The sequence below is a fragment of the Haliotis rubra genome, unplaced genomic scaffold (assembly GCF_003918875.1).
Source record: "Haliotis rubra isolate DU_JTF1 unplaced genomic scaffold, ASM391887v1 Scf342, whole genome shotgun sequence".
Lineage (NCBI taxonomy): Eukaryota > Metazoa > Mollusca > Gastropoda > Lepetellida > Haliotidae > Haliotis > Haliotis rubra.
Window position 1 is genome coordinate 878,863 of NW_025767016.1, and position 16,476 is coordinate 895,338.

General features: G+C 47.4%; 1 non-coding gene across 1 annotated transcript; it reads left to right on the top strand.

Moving 5' to 3' along the window:
* The first annotated feature begins 11,283 nt into the window (after positions 1-11,283).
* Positions 11,284-11,355, top strand: Trnam-cau. Its single transcript has one exon. It is a non-coding gene; the product is annotated as a tRNA-Met (tRNA).
* Positions 11,356-16,476: the final 5,121 nt, after the last annotated feature.

Below are 16,476 nucleotides of genomic sequence, written 5' to 3' on the forward strand. Positions count from 1 at the left end.
GCTGAGTATACAATGGCAATATTTGCTTACCTCAATGTGCCCTTTTTGCTTGGAGCCATTTCCCCGTATTCTATTCTCCCTCACAGTGTTCCGATATGAGGCTCTGTTCCCAGCTACTTGTACTGACTTGTAGTAAAACTATATCGTCCCTGATACAATACATAATTGGTTTTTCTATCCTTTTCTTACACATCATGAACAATGGAACTTACGATGTATGTAATTATAATCATGGATTGACGAATGTCAGCCTAATGACAGTAATGCTTTCTCATTTTTCAAAAGCTGCCCTAACGGAACCTCTAAGAATCGACATTAAAATAATAGAGGCGTGTTTCGTGTCCATTCATGTTTATATTTATTATTCCCACATATTTGTTTGTAATATTAATTATTAATTTATGAAGTGAATACATTTGTACATAAAAAACACAAAATCACAGTATGGGAGGCGAATTTACCAGGTCAGACAGACGAAGTTTAATAATAATAATACAGAAAATGATTTTGGAAGAGGCTAAAACATATCACCGCAACCTCTTCATGTGTTGGATTGACTACAAGAAAGCATACGACTCGGTCCCTCACGAGTGGATTCTGAAGTCTCTACGTTGTATTGACCTCCCTGAACGACTACTTGATTTACTCAAGTCTTTAATGAGTTGCTGGTAGACTCAGCTTGAGATGTACTCGCAAGGGCAGGTGCAGACTTCGGAATCGATTCCAATCAGAAGGGGAATTTTCCAGGGGGACTCCTTCAGTCCTTTCCTTTTTTATTTGTCCCTAAATCATTTGAGCTTTCTGCTCAATAGAGAGGAGGGTTACCATCCCGGACCTCCTCAGCACAGATCCCGAACACCGCTTACTCATCTCCTTTACATGGATGACATCAAGCTCCTTGCCAAAGGAGATACCAATTTGAAAGAACAGGTTCTCCTTGTCGAGTCCTTTTCTAATGATATTGGCATGACATTTGGACTCGACAAATGTAATAGTCTCCATTTGAAACGTGGCAAGGTAGTTAATGGTGGATCGGTCAAGTTACTGGGGGGAGGAGTTATTGAGCATCTTGTGGAAGATCAGGCCTACGCCTATCTAGGAATGCAAGTTCGAGACTAGTTCCAGAGTGCCCAAATTCAAGACAAACTTCAAGGTCAAAGCCACCAATTCTTTTGCTGTGCCAGTACTTTCCTATTCCTTTGGACAAAACAAGACATCCAGAGTCTTGACCGCCTGACCAGAAGGATCATGTCTGATAACAGAGCCCACCACCCTCGTTCCTCTCTTAACCGTTTGTATATGCCAATCAGTTCTGGAGGTCGGGGTTTGATTAATGTGGAGGCTCTTCATGATAGAATTTTATTGTGCACTTTTGCACAAATGTATTTATCGGATGATCCTCTGGTAATACATGTCAAGACTCATGATGAAAGCAAGGAATTCCACAGCTATTTTAAACGTGCCAAGGTTGTTGGACAGAATCTGAAATTTGAGGTTGATTTTGTTGATGGCGATGTACTGCTGGACGGTACAGTGATGGGAGTAAACCAGGTGAAGTCCTTCACTAAGTCTGCACAGAGTCATTTGTGGGTCATTTGTGGAGAAGCTTTCTGAGAAACCATTGCATCGTGTGTACATGCAGTGTGTGGAACAAATTAGCAATCCCACCGACTCCTTCGCCTGGATGAAGTCGGCTGGTCTCAAATGTGAAACTGAGGGCTTCCTTTTTGCTGCTCAGGACCAGTCACTTCCTACTCGCAATCGCCTACATGTGATTCCTAAAGAAAATATAAACATGAAAATCCGACTGTGTAATGCATTTACAGAGACTGTCCAACACCTTGTCAGTGGATGCCCTTCCTTGGCACAAACAGCATATCTTAAAAGACATGATGGCATGGCTCGCTGCTTCTACTACCGTCTCCGCCATGTCTGTGGCTTTGATTCTGAGGTCTATCCATGGTATGCACCCTGAACATGTCCAGGGCGTCATGGAAATGCTTTCAAACTTCTCTGGAATAGGCCCATATACAGCCTCAGAAGAATTCCAGCTAACAAACCTGATCTTTTCCTGTTTGATAAAGGTAATGAATTTATTTATATCATTGAATTTTCTGTCCCTTTTTAACAGCAATGTGATTGGCAATATTCAGAAAAAGCATGATAAATATGCGGACCTCGCCTTTGAAATGTTTCGCTTGCATCCCAAGTACACTGTCGTCAGGCTCCCCATTGTTCTTGGTACCCTTGGTTTGGTACCTCCTGATCTCTTGGCGCAGATCAGGAGAGTGCCCGGGTTTCCCACCGGGAGTACAGCCCTTCTGACACTCTGGGTAATGCAGAAGGCTGCAGTGTTTGGGAGCCTTCATATTCTCTGGAAAGTTCTTGGTGGGTTCGACCAAGCAGCGTTTCCTGGGAGAAGTCCCATTCTCTGTCTGGGATGCGTGTAGAGGGGGCAAGGGCCCTGAGCTGATGATGAGCCTTACCAGCCTGACTGTGCCAGGATCACCAGAACCCTCTCTGCTGCATTTTCATCTTTATTCTGTAAAATATAATAATAATGAGTATTTATAAAACGCTGTATCCATCCACAAGGTGCGTGCTCAAAGCGCATAAAATGAGAGAAAAGACACAGGTAGTGAAATAATAGTATGAAATAAAACTTATGAATGATAGCCTGAAATAAAGCCTATGAATAATAGAAGGAGAAAATGTCTATGAATTAAAGTTCATGAATGGTAGGGTGAAATAAAGTCTATGAATAATAGCCTTGCGTCTTGAGTTTTGATTTGAGTACAGTTAATGATGATGAAAGTTTGATGTCCAGAGGAAGGTTTGTTCCATAGTCGAGGAGCTGCGTGGCCAAAAGACTTCTGTCCATAGCTGGTAAGATTATACTTTGGTTTGATCAGAAGATTCAGATTTTGAGATCGAAGTCTTTATAGGGATGTAGTCTACTAGCATATTAGAAAGATATGGTGGTGCCATTTTGTACACCATACACAGAATTTTAAAGTTGATTCTCGCTTCAATGGGAAGCTAATGCAAATCCTTAAGAACCGGCGTTATGTGCGATGATTTTGGTGTTCTTGGAGTTTGTACAGCTGACGTTTACTGATTCCAATCAGTAAGCTGTTACTATAGTCAAGTCTAGAATGAACAAGCATTTGCACAAGTCTCTTTTTATGAGATGCCGTATTTGACTGATACAACGGAGATGGTAGTAACAAGTTTTACAAAGTTTATCTATTTCCTGAGAATCAAAGATGACGCCAAGGTTTCTTACATGGTCAGCAAAAGGGATTGAAGCATTTCCAACTTCAACAGAGGTGACAGGAATGTCACGCAAATTATGTTTAGTGCCTATCAACAAAACCTGTTTTCTCATCATTTAGCTTCAACATATTTGATGACATCCAGGAACTGACATCAGTTGAGCGATCAGTACTACGTTGTACGGCCTCCTGAACATTCTCGGGTTTGAAGCTGTTAATCAGTTGACTGTCATCAGCATAAGATTGATGGCCCATTGTATTATTTTCTATCACTCTACCAAGACTATCTGTATAAAGCACAAACAGCACAGGACCCAGCTGTCCTAAGCTGCCGACTAAAGTGAGTGAGTGAATTTAGTTTTACGTTGCTTTTAGCAAATATTCCAGCAATATCATGGTTGGAGACACCGAAGATGGACATCACACGTTGTATCCCTGTGGGGAATCGAACCCGGGTCTTCAGTGTGACGAGCGAACGCATTAACCACAAGGCTACCTCACCGCCACCGTCATCTATGACATCACACTTTGCTGTGCGGAGTTGCATCCCTTGGGAACGCAAGAAACGTGCGATCGTGGTTCGCATCCCCGTTATGTGTCTACGTTTGTTACAACACCATACCCGTGCTCGTTCGTTTCACTGTAGGTTTAAACGTCTAAGATGTTTGCGTACTTCCCACGTAATGATGGCTTGCCGAGATATAACTGGAATAATGTCAAGAGCGGAGTTGAACCAAACTCACTGTCGACTGCGCCCTTGATAATCATGTCTCATAATGATATTTGGCAGTATTTCAGTGCTCTGACCCAGAGTACATGTTATAAGCCTGGAGAGTATGGACAATATCAAACATCAATATTTATTTACGTATGGACGCATAAACAATCAATGAATAATGTATCAGATTTGATAAAAGACAATAGTTCAGTTATCTCCCTTTGACTGTTAACATTCTTGTTACTTGGAGTAAACTTATCTCACAGGAATACTTGACGTCACATATATTTTCGACCTATATCTATATCTTCCTGTGTAAAACTATGCAAGGATGTAATGAATCGTAAATCGTTTAATCGGAACAGGGCTAGATAATGCAGCTGTGTGAAACTTTATTACGCATTGAGCTATATTCGCAATGGCGGATATTCGAGTCAAGTTTCCACACTGGTGAACAATTGTCACTAAATTATCCATTAACTTCAACTGTTAATAAACATTCCTAACTGGTGTCCCATACATCATAAGCAGAGCCACATTTTAAAGGTATTACTATCGTCAGTATATATTTTACACATTATATTGATGGATAAATGCTAGAGACCTCTCTGTTGTTTTCTATACTAGGCAATAAGTAAGAAAATTTTCAACAAAAGACACATTGTAGATTTTCATGAAAACTGTACAAATCTGTATTGACAATCTTTATGGATAACAATGTAATCTATATCTTTTGTTTATACCGTACTTCCCAACTTCTAAAATGTCACTCAAAGACGGTACAAATCTGGTCATTCGGGTGTATTCCAGTCCATCTCCCTGTTCTTGTTGCCAGCTTATGATTTCCTGAACAACTCTCGTTTTGTACTCCCCAAGCTGAATAGATATTTCTCTTGTCCTCACCATACCGTAGCTGTGACCAACGCGGTTTGTCTCCAGCAATCCTGTAATCTTTCTTTACCAATTCCGATCAAATGCGAAGCATTCCTTCTCTTTGCTGTATCCCTACTGAGCCACATCCCCAATGCTGTAACAATGTTGCCCTGACAAATAAACCTACTAATTCCAAATGATACAACATTTAAATAACAAACCCCTGAGTGCCTGGTAAAATGCAGATGCAACTATTTCGACCAACTCTTTACACATGTACAAGTCATGAAATGAAAATCTTCACAGTATAAGACGCTGTGTTTTTGTTTGAAGTGACAACAGTTTTCTTAGGAATTTAACATGTACATTTTCAACACTCCCCAAACCCTGATTGTCCCACAGCATAACACCGAGGAACCATTGTACCAACAAGGACGATGCGTATGTTCAGTGTGTGCTATATTAACTGAAGCATCATGTACATGGCTTTCTGCATGTGGTGCTAATGTATGTCTGGACCTACACCATGAAAGCTTTGGTTTCACCAGTAGAGAACAACAGGACAGAACAAACTTATATACATAATAGAGATTAACAAAAACAACATGATGGTATTGTCCATGAGGTGTGATTTCGGAAATAGTAGTGTACAACGTTACCCTGGGGTCTTTTTCAAGATGGCGGCACATCCGGTCCCCATGGGCGCCGCCATCTTGGATCAAGATGGCGACGCCCACGGTGACCGGATGTGCCGCCATCAGGGGAGATCACTCGGGTTCCGGTTCCGGTGCTTCCGGTTCCGGTGTGTGCGCACGCATGGCGATGACGTCACGTCCGGTTCCGGTGGGTGGGCGCGCATGACGATGACGTCACCTCCGGGCCAAGATGGCGGACGCGTTTCAAGAGGGCGGCCCATCCGGTGGGATCGCGTGAGATCTCGCGGGATCTCGTGGATTCTCTCGGGATCTCGCGAGCGTAGACGCGTTTCAAGATGGCGGAACGGACGAGCGGCGGACGGGACGGGACGGAGAGGGAAGGGAAGGAGAGGAAAGGAGAGGGAAGGAGGGAGGAGGGGGGTGAGGCGGACGATGGCGTGGCTAGACAAGTGTGTGTGTGTGTGGTTAAAACACATTGGATGTAGCCTTCTTTCGAGCGAGGTGGGTGGCCCTGAAAAGGGCCGTTGGTATGGGTGGGTGAGAGATCACCGAGGTATCTATTGTGGTGATGGTGGTGCACTGGAGGCAGTGCTGCTGGAATCGTCCATGGGTTCGACAAACTCCAAGATGCGTTGAAGTAGAGAGTACATGGTGTCTATGCGATCTTGAACGAGGAGGACCTTGTCATGGAGTAGAGCCAGTAGATGTTGGCTTTCACGTTTACTCACTTTCTTTGGCGGTTCACTTGGCTGGTAGGTGGATGCCGGACGTTTCTGGCCCTTGTTAGAGCAGTTCATACTCTTATGGTCCTCTTGACCACAGTGACGACAGGGATGTGGACAGACGTAACTGAGATGACCTTCGTTTTTTCCACAGTTGTAGCAGGTGTTGTTATCGTGCTTGTTGTTGTCCTTGGTCTTCTTGGGACATACGTAATGGCGATGACCTTGAGCACCACACTCGGTACAGGTCACCTTGGGACAGTGTAGATAACTGTGGTCATCTGTTTCGTACAGGCGGCAACGGAAGGAGGCGGAGGCGGAGGCGGGGGACGACTGCATGCTTCCAGTTTCAGTGAGCAACTGATGAGGAGAGCTGGAAAACCTCGAATTTATATAGCTGGGGTTGATGACGTCACTTTGACGCATCCGGTTCGCACCGGTTGCATCCGGTTCGCACCACTCTCATCCTGACTCAACAGGGCGATAGGCTAGTGTGACGTCATGGGGTATGACATCATTCCTATAAATAACACATGAGCTCATGGTGCACACTGCTACGCTTAGGACAACCTATTGTGACGTCATAGGGTGACGCGACCTATATAAACCAGGCTCAGCGTGGGTCTTACCAGTTCTCACCATGCCGTCACCACGAATGAACGAAGATGAACTTGAAGAGGAGCCTGTGCCCTACGAGTTGGAGCGGACGACCCAAAGAACAACCAAGAAATTCCGGACTGGTACCCAGCGCTACAACCTGAAGTTCAATCCAGCTTGGCTGCAGCGTCAACAGCCTGAAGACCTTCCCGTCGTTCTCAGAGAACAGTTTGATGCAGTGTTAGCAGATTTGAGAGACGATGTGGGCGGACAGGATGGTGATCGCGTGGGATTGGCCCTGGAACACCCAGCCCTGGATTCAGACATCCGAATCCCATTTCAGCGCATGGAGGACCTCCAGGGGGAACACATCATGGCCCAAGTGGAAAAAGTACAACAAAGCAACCACGACTTGCATATCGATGACACCATGGACATTTTCTTACTGCATGTAGAGGATCCTGATCGTATCGGTGAGGGACACGGCCGGCCAAGGCACCTCGTTGGCTTAAACACTTTCCTGGAAAAGAAACAATGCATCGTTCAAATCAAGAATGAGGATCAGCTCTGCTTTGCCCGTGCCCTGGTCGTGGCCAGCCACCATGAACACAAACCCGATCCTGTGACCAAGGAATGGACGAAGGAATGGCGATACATACGTGATGAACGAAGACCAGCGCAGTTGAAGGCTGCCAAGGGTTTATTTCGTCAACTCAAGATCCCCGAAGGGTCTTGTACAGGGCGTGCCACGTGGGAGTTGTTCAGTCAACGTTTGGCGCCTTACTATCAACTCAAAGTCTACTCCCAAGATGTGTTGAATCGACTCCTGTACAAGAGTGAAGTGCCTCAACCCACCAAGATCCTTCACCTCTATCACCACCATCACCATTACGATGTCATTACATCCATGACAGCTTTTACAGGGTATAGTTACTATTGTGAAACTTGTGACCAAGGCTACGACCACGCTGAAGATCATCGCTGCACCCGAGAATTTCAATGTCACTGGTGTCAATGTCTTGGATACTGTGGCGACGTGAACAATGAAGGGCTCTCCTGTCTCCAATGTGGCGGGTGGTTCCGAAACCCTACTTGCTTTGAACGGCATCGGACGGCCTCCGCCAAGCATCCCAGCACCTGCTCCACCATCCATACGTGTCATCGATGTCTGGCCAAAGTCAACGTGAGGAAAATCCAGGGCATGGCCAACCACCAGTGTGGCACGAATCGTGACTGCAAGATCTGCAAAGAACCCTTGAAACCCAACCACCAGTGTTACATGTCCGTCATCGAACCACCGAAACAAAATGAAGACGGTGAAAAAATGGATGAAGACAAAGAACGGCAACAGCGTCAGTTCATCTTCTATGACTTTGAATGTACTCAAGATCAAGGGACTCATGTTCCCAACTTGTGTGTGGTGCATCTAGGATGTGGAAAATGTATTTCCGAGGCTTCGGATCAGTTGTGCGACAAGTGCCCCTGGCGTAAGGAAGGAGAAGGGCCTAGCCGTATCAAAGTGTTTCGGGGATCTACGACCTTGAAGGACATGGGCGACTGGCTGATGCGTCTGGCGGAAAAGAAAGAGAAGCAGAAGAAGAAACGTAAGGCATCCCAGCAGCAGCCGTCAGGCCGTGCCTCGAAACAACCCAAACTGTCATCACCAGAACCCGATGATGATGATGTAGAACAAGACGGCGACAAAGAACAAGACGACGAAGATGACATTTCCCCTACCATTGATGATGACGACGTGTTGGTCATTGCTCACAACTACCGTGGGTATGATGGACACTTGCTCCAACAGTACTTTCATCAACATCTCGTGAAAGCACCCCAGGTCACACTTCGAGGGAATCACATCTTGCAGATGACCGTGGGACGTCTTGTTTTCAAGGATTCACTCAACTTCCTCACGATGGCTCTGAAGCAGTTTCCAAAAACGTTTGCATTGACGGAACTCAAGAAAGGCTACTTCCCTCACTTCTTCAACACCGAAGCTCACCAAGGCTATGTGGGTCCTTATCCTCCCGTGTCTACTTACGATCCTGACAGCATGTTTCCTGCCGAACGTAAAGCTTTCTTGGCCTGGTACGATGCACGGGTGGCTGAAGGGACTGTCTTTGATCTGGATGAAGAATTGTTGACCTACTGTCAGAGTGATGTGGACATTTTGCGTCGAGGCTGTGCTGCATTCCGCAACATATTCATCCAACAGAACAACGTGGACCCTTTCTATGAAGCGGTGACTCTACCCATGGCTTGCATGCTCACCTTCCGAAAACAGTTTTTGGAACCCCGCACCATTGCCATCCTACCTACTCAAGGTTATCGCCCCCAGCGTCGCTACTCGCTTCAGTGTCTCCACTGGCTCAACTGGGTCATGCATCAACACCCTGGGGTCCACATCCAACATGCTCGGAATGGTGGAGAAGTAGGCTTTGACGGTGCTGACGGTAGCCGCTACATGGTGGATGGCTACGACGCCAAGACACGCACCGTGTATGAATACTTGGGCTGTTTCTGGCATGGATGTACTCGCTGTTACAAGACGGGGCGATGTGAACACCATGCTAGCTTGGGTACAACCCCTTGGGAACGATACCATCATACCATGTACCGACTGGGTGTGTTACGCCAACATCCCGACATCGATCAAGTGGTGACCCTCTGGGAATGCAATTTTCTGAAACAACAGAAAGACAATGGTGACCTGAGAGCCTTCCTGACCCCACTGCAAGGACCCCATGCCTACATGCCTGACCCGTTGGATCCCAGAGATGCTTTCTTTGGAGGACGTACCAACGCCACCAAACTGTACTATGAAGCCAAAGAAGATGAAGAAATTAAATATGTGGACGTTTGCTCGCTGTACCCTTACATCTGCAAGTATGGTACTTTTCCCGTGGGACATCCCGAGATCAAAGATCATCCTCCCGTGTCTGACTTGTTTGAGCTCCACGGCCTGATCCAGTGCCGAGTCTTGCCACCCACCGACCTCTATCATCCTGTTCTTCCTTACAAGTGTCAAGGCAAACTGCTCTTTCCTCTGTGCCGTACATGTGCTGAAGAGCAGTTGGATGCTTCCTGCCCCCCACGGGGATGAAGACCGGGCATGGATCGGTACCTATGTCAGCAAGGAGCTTCAGTTTGCTGTTGAAAAGTGTGGCTATCAGGTGCTTCACATCTTTGAGGCTTGGCACTTTGACACGCTCGCCACCTACGACCCTGATACTCAAGAGGGAGGGCTGTTTGCCAAGTATGTGAACAATTTCTTCAAGATCAAGCAAGAGGCCAGTGGATACCCCGAAGGATGTCCAGACCCAGACGCCTACATCAACGAGATACAGCAAAAAGAGGGAGTCACCTTGGATCCTGCTCACATTCGCAAAAAACCCAGGACTACGTGCCTTAGCCAAGGCCTGCCTGAACAACCACTGGGGCAAGTTTGGTCAACGCGTTGGGTTTGCCAAGACGGAATATATCAGTTCCCCTGAGAGGTACTTTGCCCTCCTCCGGGATGAGCGCTGTGTGGTGAAAGACATTAACATCATCAATGAAGACCTCATTTGTGTCACTCACGAACCTCAGGCAGACTTTCACGACCCTCATCCAGCCCACAATGTGGCCATTGCAGCCTGGGTGACAGCACAAGCCCGTCTCAAGTTGTATTCTTATTTGCAACCGTTGGATCGTCGTGTCCTCTATTTTGATACGGACAGTATCATCTACATTCACCGTCCACGAAGTTACAACCCGCCACTGGGAGATACCTTGGGGGGAGCTGACTGATGAACTGGGAGGGGGGCAACAGTATTCAAACCTTTGTCTCGGCAGGACCCAAGAATTATGGCTACAAGCTACGTCATCCTCAATCTGACGGCAGTGTGGGCATCAGCAAGGTCCGAGGATTTACTTTAAATCACAGGGCGAGCCAACATGTCAACTTTGACAGTATGAAGAACCTCGTCTGTCAGAGGGATGAAGCCAACATCACGGTCCCGTACCCACACCGCATCATTCGCGGAGGACTTCGTCAGGGCAACGTGTTGCTGTCCAAGGACACCACCAAAACCTATCGCTTGGTCTACACCAAACGCCGAGTGCAGTACGACCCCCAAGGCGTCCCCAGGGAAACTCTCCCCTATGGTTATAAAGAGTGAACACATCCCTCCCATGGACTTTTGTTGCAGACATGCTCTGATCTATTGATGTTTAACCCATAATATGTGATTGCCTTGTTCATCTGTTGTTCTATCATTCAATAAATTGTGATTGTATTGCACTCTTGTGTTATGTCGTCTCTCTCTCTTCAGGGCCAGACCTGGTGGAGTCCATGGTCACCCTCAACCCTGTTGTACCCTGTTAGACTCAGACCTGGTGGAGGCCATGGTCACGTTTACCATGTATAGGTACTGTAACAAAAGGGAAGGAGAAAGGAGAGCAGAGTGGCGCAGTGGAAGCGTGCTGGGCTCATAACCCAGAGGCCCGTGGATCGAAACCACGCTCTGCTAACGACAATTTTTTCTTTCTTGCGAATACAACCCCTTGAAGTGGGGGTTGACGTCACACACTCTATGACGTCATCACGACCCTGTGTCTATATATAAAGAGACGTTTCTGTCAGAGTCATTACAGATTTTGTTGTCTAAGAAAAGAGAAGGATGGAACCCGTTCACCGCGAAAGACTTAGGGAGAATCGCTGTGGTCTCGTGCTCGCTATCAAGCAGGTCGAAGCCGTGGTCGACAAACTGATGGCGTTTAAAGTCCTGACCATCCTCATGAAGGCAGAGATTATCGAAAAACCTCGGACCTTCCTTGACCGTGTCAGAGAATTGTTAGATATGCTTCCCCGGCGAGGACCTCAAGCTTACTCCCTCTATTGCAAAGCATTGGAAGAATGTGGAGAGACAGAAGCCATGGCATTGCTGGGACTAGAGACTCCAAGTGACAAGGCACAGTCACAAGTGACAGTCCACTGGCTATTCTTCTATGGGATCAAGTCACCGTTCAGCAACTTTCATCCAGCTGTGTTTACCTTGGATGGTGTTACATTTAATTGTGTTGAACAGTGTTACATGTACTCTAAAGCCATGTACTTTGGAGATTTGGACAGTGCGACGCGTATTCTCCAAGAGACTGTTCCAGCAAAGCAAAAACGTCTGGGGCGATGTGTGAAAGGGTTCACTCAAACAGTGTGGGACACTGTCAGTCTTGATGTGATGACTAAGGCATTAATGGGTAAATTTTCCCAGAACAAGGACATGAAACAGAGATTGATTCAATCCTACCCTAAGCCATTAGCTGAAGCTATCCCCTGTGATCAAAGATGGGGAATAGGAATGGGTGTATCTCATCCTGATATTGACAAACCCTGGAAATGGCCGGGGGAAAACAAGTTGGGAAAAGCGTTAATGTATGTTCGTGAAAAGTTGTTGATGTTGTGAGTGACGGCATCCATGGGCAAACTCCAATGACGTCATCCATGCACGAGCCACGTGACGTCATCCATGGGCAAACTCCAATGACGTCATCCATGCACGAGCCACGTGACGTCATCCTGTGTATCTCTATAAAAAGACTCTGACCCCATCGTGATTCGTCATCATGCTGTTCACGCTGCTCTTTGTGCTTGCCACCTATCTAGAAGAGAGACACTTTCTAGAACAGTTCAGAGAAGCAGTGCAAGAGGCCATCCAGAAACAACACGATCGTGACGTCATTTGAAGTGACGTCATTTGAAGTGACGTCATAGCTCGCGCTGCTGGTGTTGCCTATAAAAACGCAGGATCGATTGAGCGGGTCATCAGTTGCATCAGTTCAGTCGTTGAAGATGGCATCTCCAGGCAACCTCCCTTCTTCCTTCGTCAACTTGGCTTCGCAGGCAAAGGACCTTGCTTCTGACATGGCCCATCTCCACAACACCATGATGACTCAAAGCCAATTATACAAGACCAACTACATGGATCTCCAGGACCGATTGCGTGTGATGGAACAAAAGTTGCCGTCGATCATCCGCAAGCTGGCAGGTATTCATCCGAAAAGAGAAACACTGTATTGAATGATGGGTCGCTTCTGTGAGTTGACTGAGATAGACTATTACTGGATGGCGTATCACCAAGACCACTTGCGTATCCTCTCCGACAGCGCCAACAACTCTGTTCGCTTGATCCTCATCGGTATCAACGATGCACATGCCAAGGAAAATGCAGGGGAGACCTTCCTCAGCAAGCTGTTCCACATCGTGTTCAAGTTGAGGAATGGACGTCCTATGGCCTATGACCATGGTGCACTGTACAGCAAGCTGCTGGACAAACTCTAGGTGAAACTCTGGCCTCACCCACCCAGCTATAGTCTTCGATATGCCACCTGCACTCTACCTTTGTTCTCCAATGATCCAGAGGTCACCGACATGACGCCCAAGCCCGTGCCTCGAAAAAGAATACCTCCCAAGACCACTCCTGCCAAGACTTCTCCAAAGAAGAAGAAGAAGGTCTCCACCCCACCTCTTCCCAAGCCACCCACCAAGATGTCGTCACCTCCCCAGGTGACTCTGGCCACGGCTTCTCCAAAGAAACAGAAGAAGAAGAAGGAGGAGGCCCCCACCAAGACAGTCACCAAGAAGACGTCACCTCCCAAGACACTCACCAAGAAGGCACCCCCAAAGCCTAAGAGTCTCAAAGCACCCCAGACTCCAAAGAAACAGTTGGAGATGACTGACTTGTGGGAGAACTATCCACAAACCAGCCAGGCTAGGGTTGAAGAGAGCGAGAAGGGTCAAGGGATCAGTCCTGCTAGCCCCCAAGAGATCCCCCAGGCAGAGTTACCTCCAGATCTTCAAGACTTGTATGATCTACTCCCGATGGCTGTCACCATGGAAGCAGAGCAGACGACTCCAGTGAGGGCTCCAGAGACGGATCTGGTGATGGCTTCAGTGACGGCTCCAGAGGAGGAGCCAGAGGGCATCATCGACATCCCCATGTTTAACGATGAAAATCATTTTCATCCCGGACAAATGGACTTTTTACGGTGTTCTACCTGCAATCCCGAGGATCACCTGAACTGGTGGTGATCTGTGGATGACCTGTTGTTGTTGATCTGTTAATGCATCATTATTGTTGATCTGTTTGCCATGTTGATGTTGTTCCTCAATAAAATGTGAATTCCATTTCAAAGGGTTGTGTCTTCTATATCTTCAGGGATCTTAGCTCTTAGAGGTCATTTCCGGTGCAACCCGCAGGGATGGTAAGACGTGTGTCAGTATGTCAGGGACACTATCAGGGACACTGTTAGACTCAGACCTGGTGGAGGCCATGGTCACCCCACTCACGTTGCGTCATCCCTTTACCATGCTAATTGCAGGCCCTACAGGGTCGGGTAAAACATCGTTTGTCAAAGCCTTCATGGAACATGTGTTTCAACCGGGGATCCTTGATCTTCCACCTCAGGGCATCGTGTGGGTGTACAGTGAATGGCAACCCATACATGAGGACTTGGAAGTTCTTACCTCGAGGTTAGGGATACCCCTGACGTTTGTGCAAACCATGGGAGAAGCCAACACTCAGCTACCTGCAGGGTTGATCATTGATGATTTACTGGGCGACAATACCAAAGAGGAAGAGGCTGATGTCCTGCGATGGTTTACAAAGAAAAGTCATCATCGCAACACGTCCGTGTTGTACTTGACGCAAAACCTCTTTGCTTCATCGCCTCATCATCGCACCATTTGTTTAAATGCCCCTACATGGTACTGTTTAAAAACCCGAGGGACGCCTCTCAAATGGATCACTTGGGCAGGCAAATCTTTCCAGGACAGACGACCTTCCTTCGGGAAGCCTATAAGGATGCCACTTTGACCCCTTATTCCCATCTGTTTCTGGACTTGAAACCTACCACGGCCAACGAGCACCGTATACGGTCCAATCTCTTTCGCAACCCCACCACCCTTTACATTCCCAAGTGAAAACAAATAAATAGAGCTTGTCTCAAGTGTCCCTCAGGGTCCCTCGAGTGTCTCTCAAGTGTCCCTCGATTGTCTCGTTGTGTCCCTCAAGTGTCCAACAAGTGTCCCTCGAGTGTCCCTCGAGTGTCCCTCAAGTGTCCCTTAATCCCCACACGGTTTAGTTGCCCTTAAGTGTCCCTCCAGTGTCCCTCCGTGCCCCTCGGTTATAAAAGTGCACTTAGTTGCCTCGTTGTGTCCCTCGAGTGTCCCTCGAGTGATCTTAGTGATAGTCACGATCGTGACACGGGGTTACGAAGGAGTGCAAACAATTCCCCAAAACAAATGGACCAAGAGTATGGTGGACAGGAAAGCCCCTTGAATGAAAACAACATGTGTGAGTACGTACCGTTACTGGGCATTGTGTTGCAGCCACTTGAACCATTTAATAGTAGATACCATGAAATCACAACGTGGCTAAGATCATTAGGTGAATATATTGTGATATGTTACAATTATAATGTTACAGTTCATACCGTTTGTAAACAAAAGATCAGGGACGCCCCTAATCCTGCCTCTTTTGTCAAATTGTTCTTGTTAGCGGGGGGAAATAAACGTTTGACAAAAATGCCAGTCTATCGTTGTTATTATTGTTGTTTGCATTGATTGTACCATTCTTTTGAGAGAGATGGGTGGCCCTGAAAAGGACCGTTTTGTGGTGTGTACCTCACTCACGGGGACCACAGCTGGCACCTGCATTGGCATGGGTGAATGCCCAGCATTCGTTTCACTACACACTTGCATCCATGCGTCAACCGGTAAATATAAGTATCTTTGAGGCTGGTACCACAATTAACACACTTTAGGACTACATCATCGTCACCGCACGCACGCCATCGTCCACGCCACTCTCCCTCCCTCCCTCCCTCTCCTCTCCTTCCCTTCCTCTCCTTCCCTTCCCTCTCCGTCCCGTCCCGTCCGCCGCTCGTCCGTTCCGCCATCTTGAAATGCGTCTACGCTCGCGAGATCCCGCGAGAGTCCACGCGATCCCGCGAGATCTCACGCGATCCCACCGGATGGGACGCCCTCTTGAAACGCGTCCGCCATCTTGGCCCGGAGATGACGTCATCGTCATGCGCGCGCACCCACCGGAACCGGACGTGACGTCATCGCCATGCGTGCGCACCCACCGGAACCGGAAGCACCGGAACCGGAACCCGAGTGATCTCCCCCTGACCGGAAGTGACTGGATCCAAGATGGCGGCGCCCATGGGGACCGGATGTGCCGCCATCTTGAAAAAGACCCCAGGGTAACGTTGTACACTACTATGGATCCTCTTCCGACAATATGTCACGTTACGACGTCTGTATCAACCCAGATCTTCCTACCAGTGCCCTTTTGTAAGGAAGATACTCTCACTGATTCCAGCATCCTCTTTCTGGAGGTGCTGGAGAAGGCTTGATGGCAATCGTTCACTTGTTTTCTGAACACAGCAGTTATGGCTAGGTTAACGAGGGTGTTGATGGACGATATGACGCTCCTGGCGACGTGTTGTTACACGGGGTCGACACCTACGTTGACGGTCATCAGTGCTGTTGGTGGCGTTGTATCGCTGTCTAAGGCGTTCGATCGTTCGTACGCTGCAATTGAAGTCATTAGCAATGACTCAGCACGTTGACCAGCGTCTAGACGTTC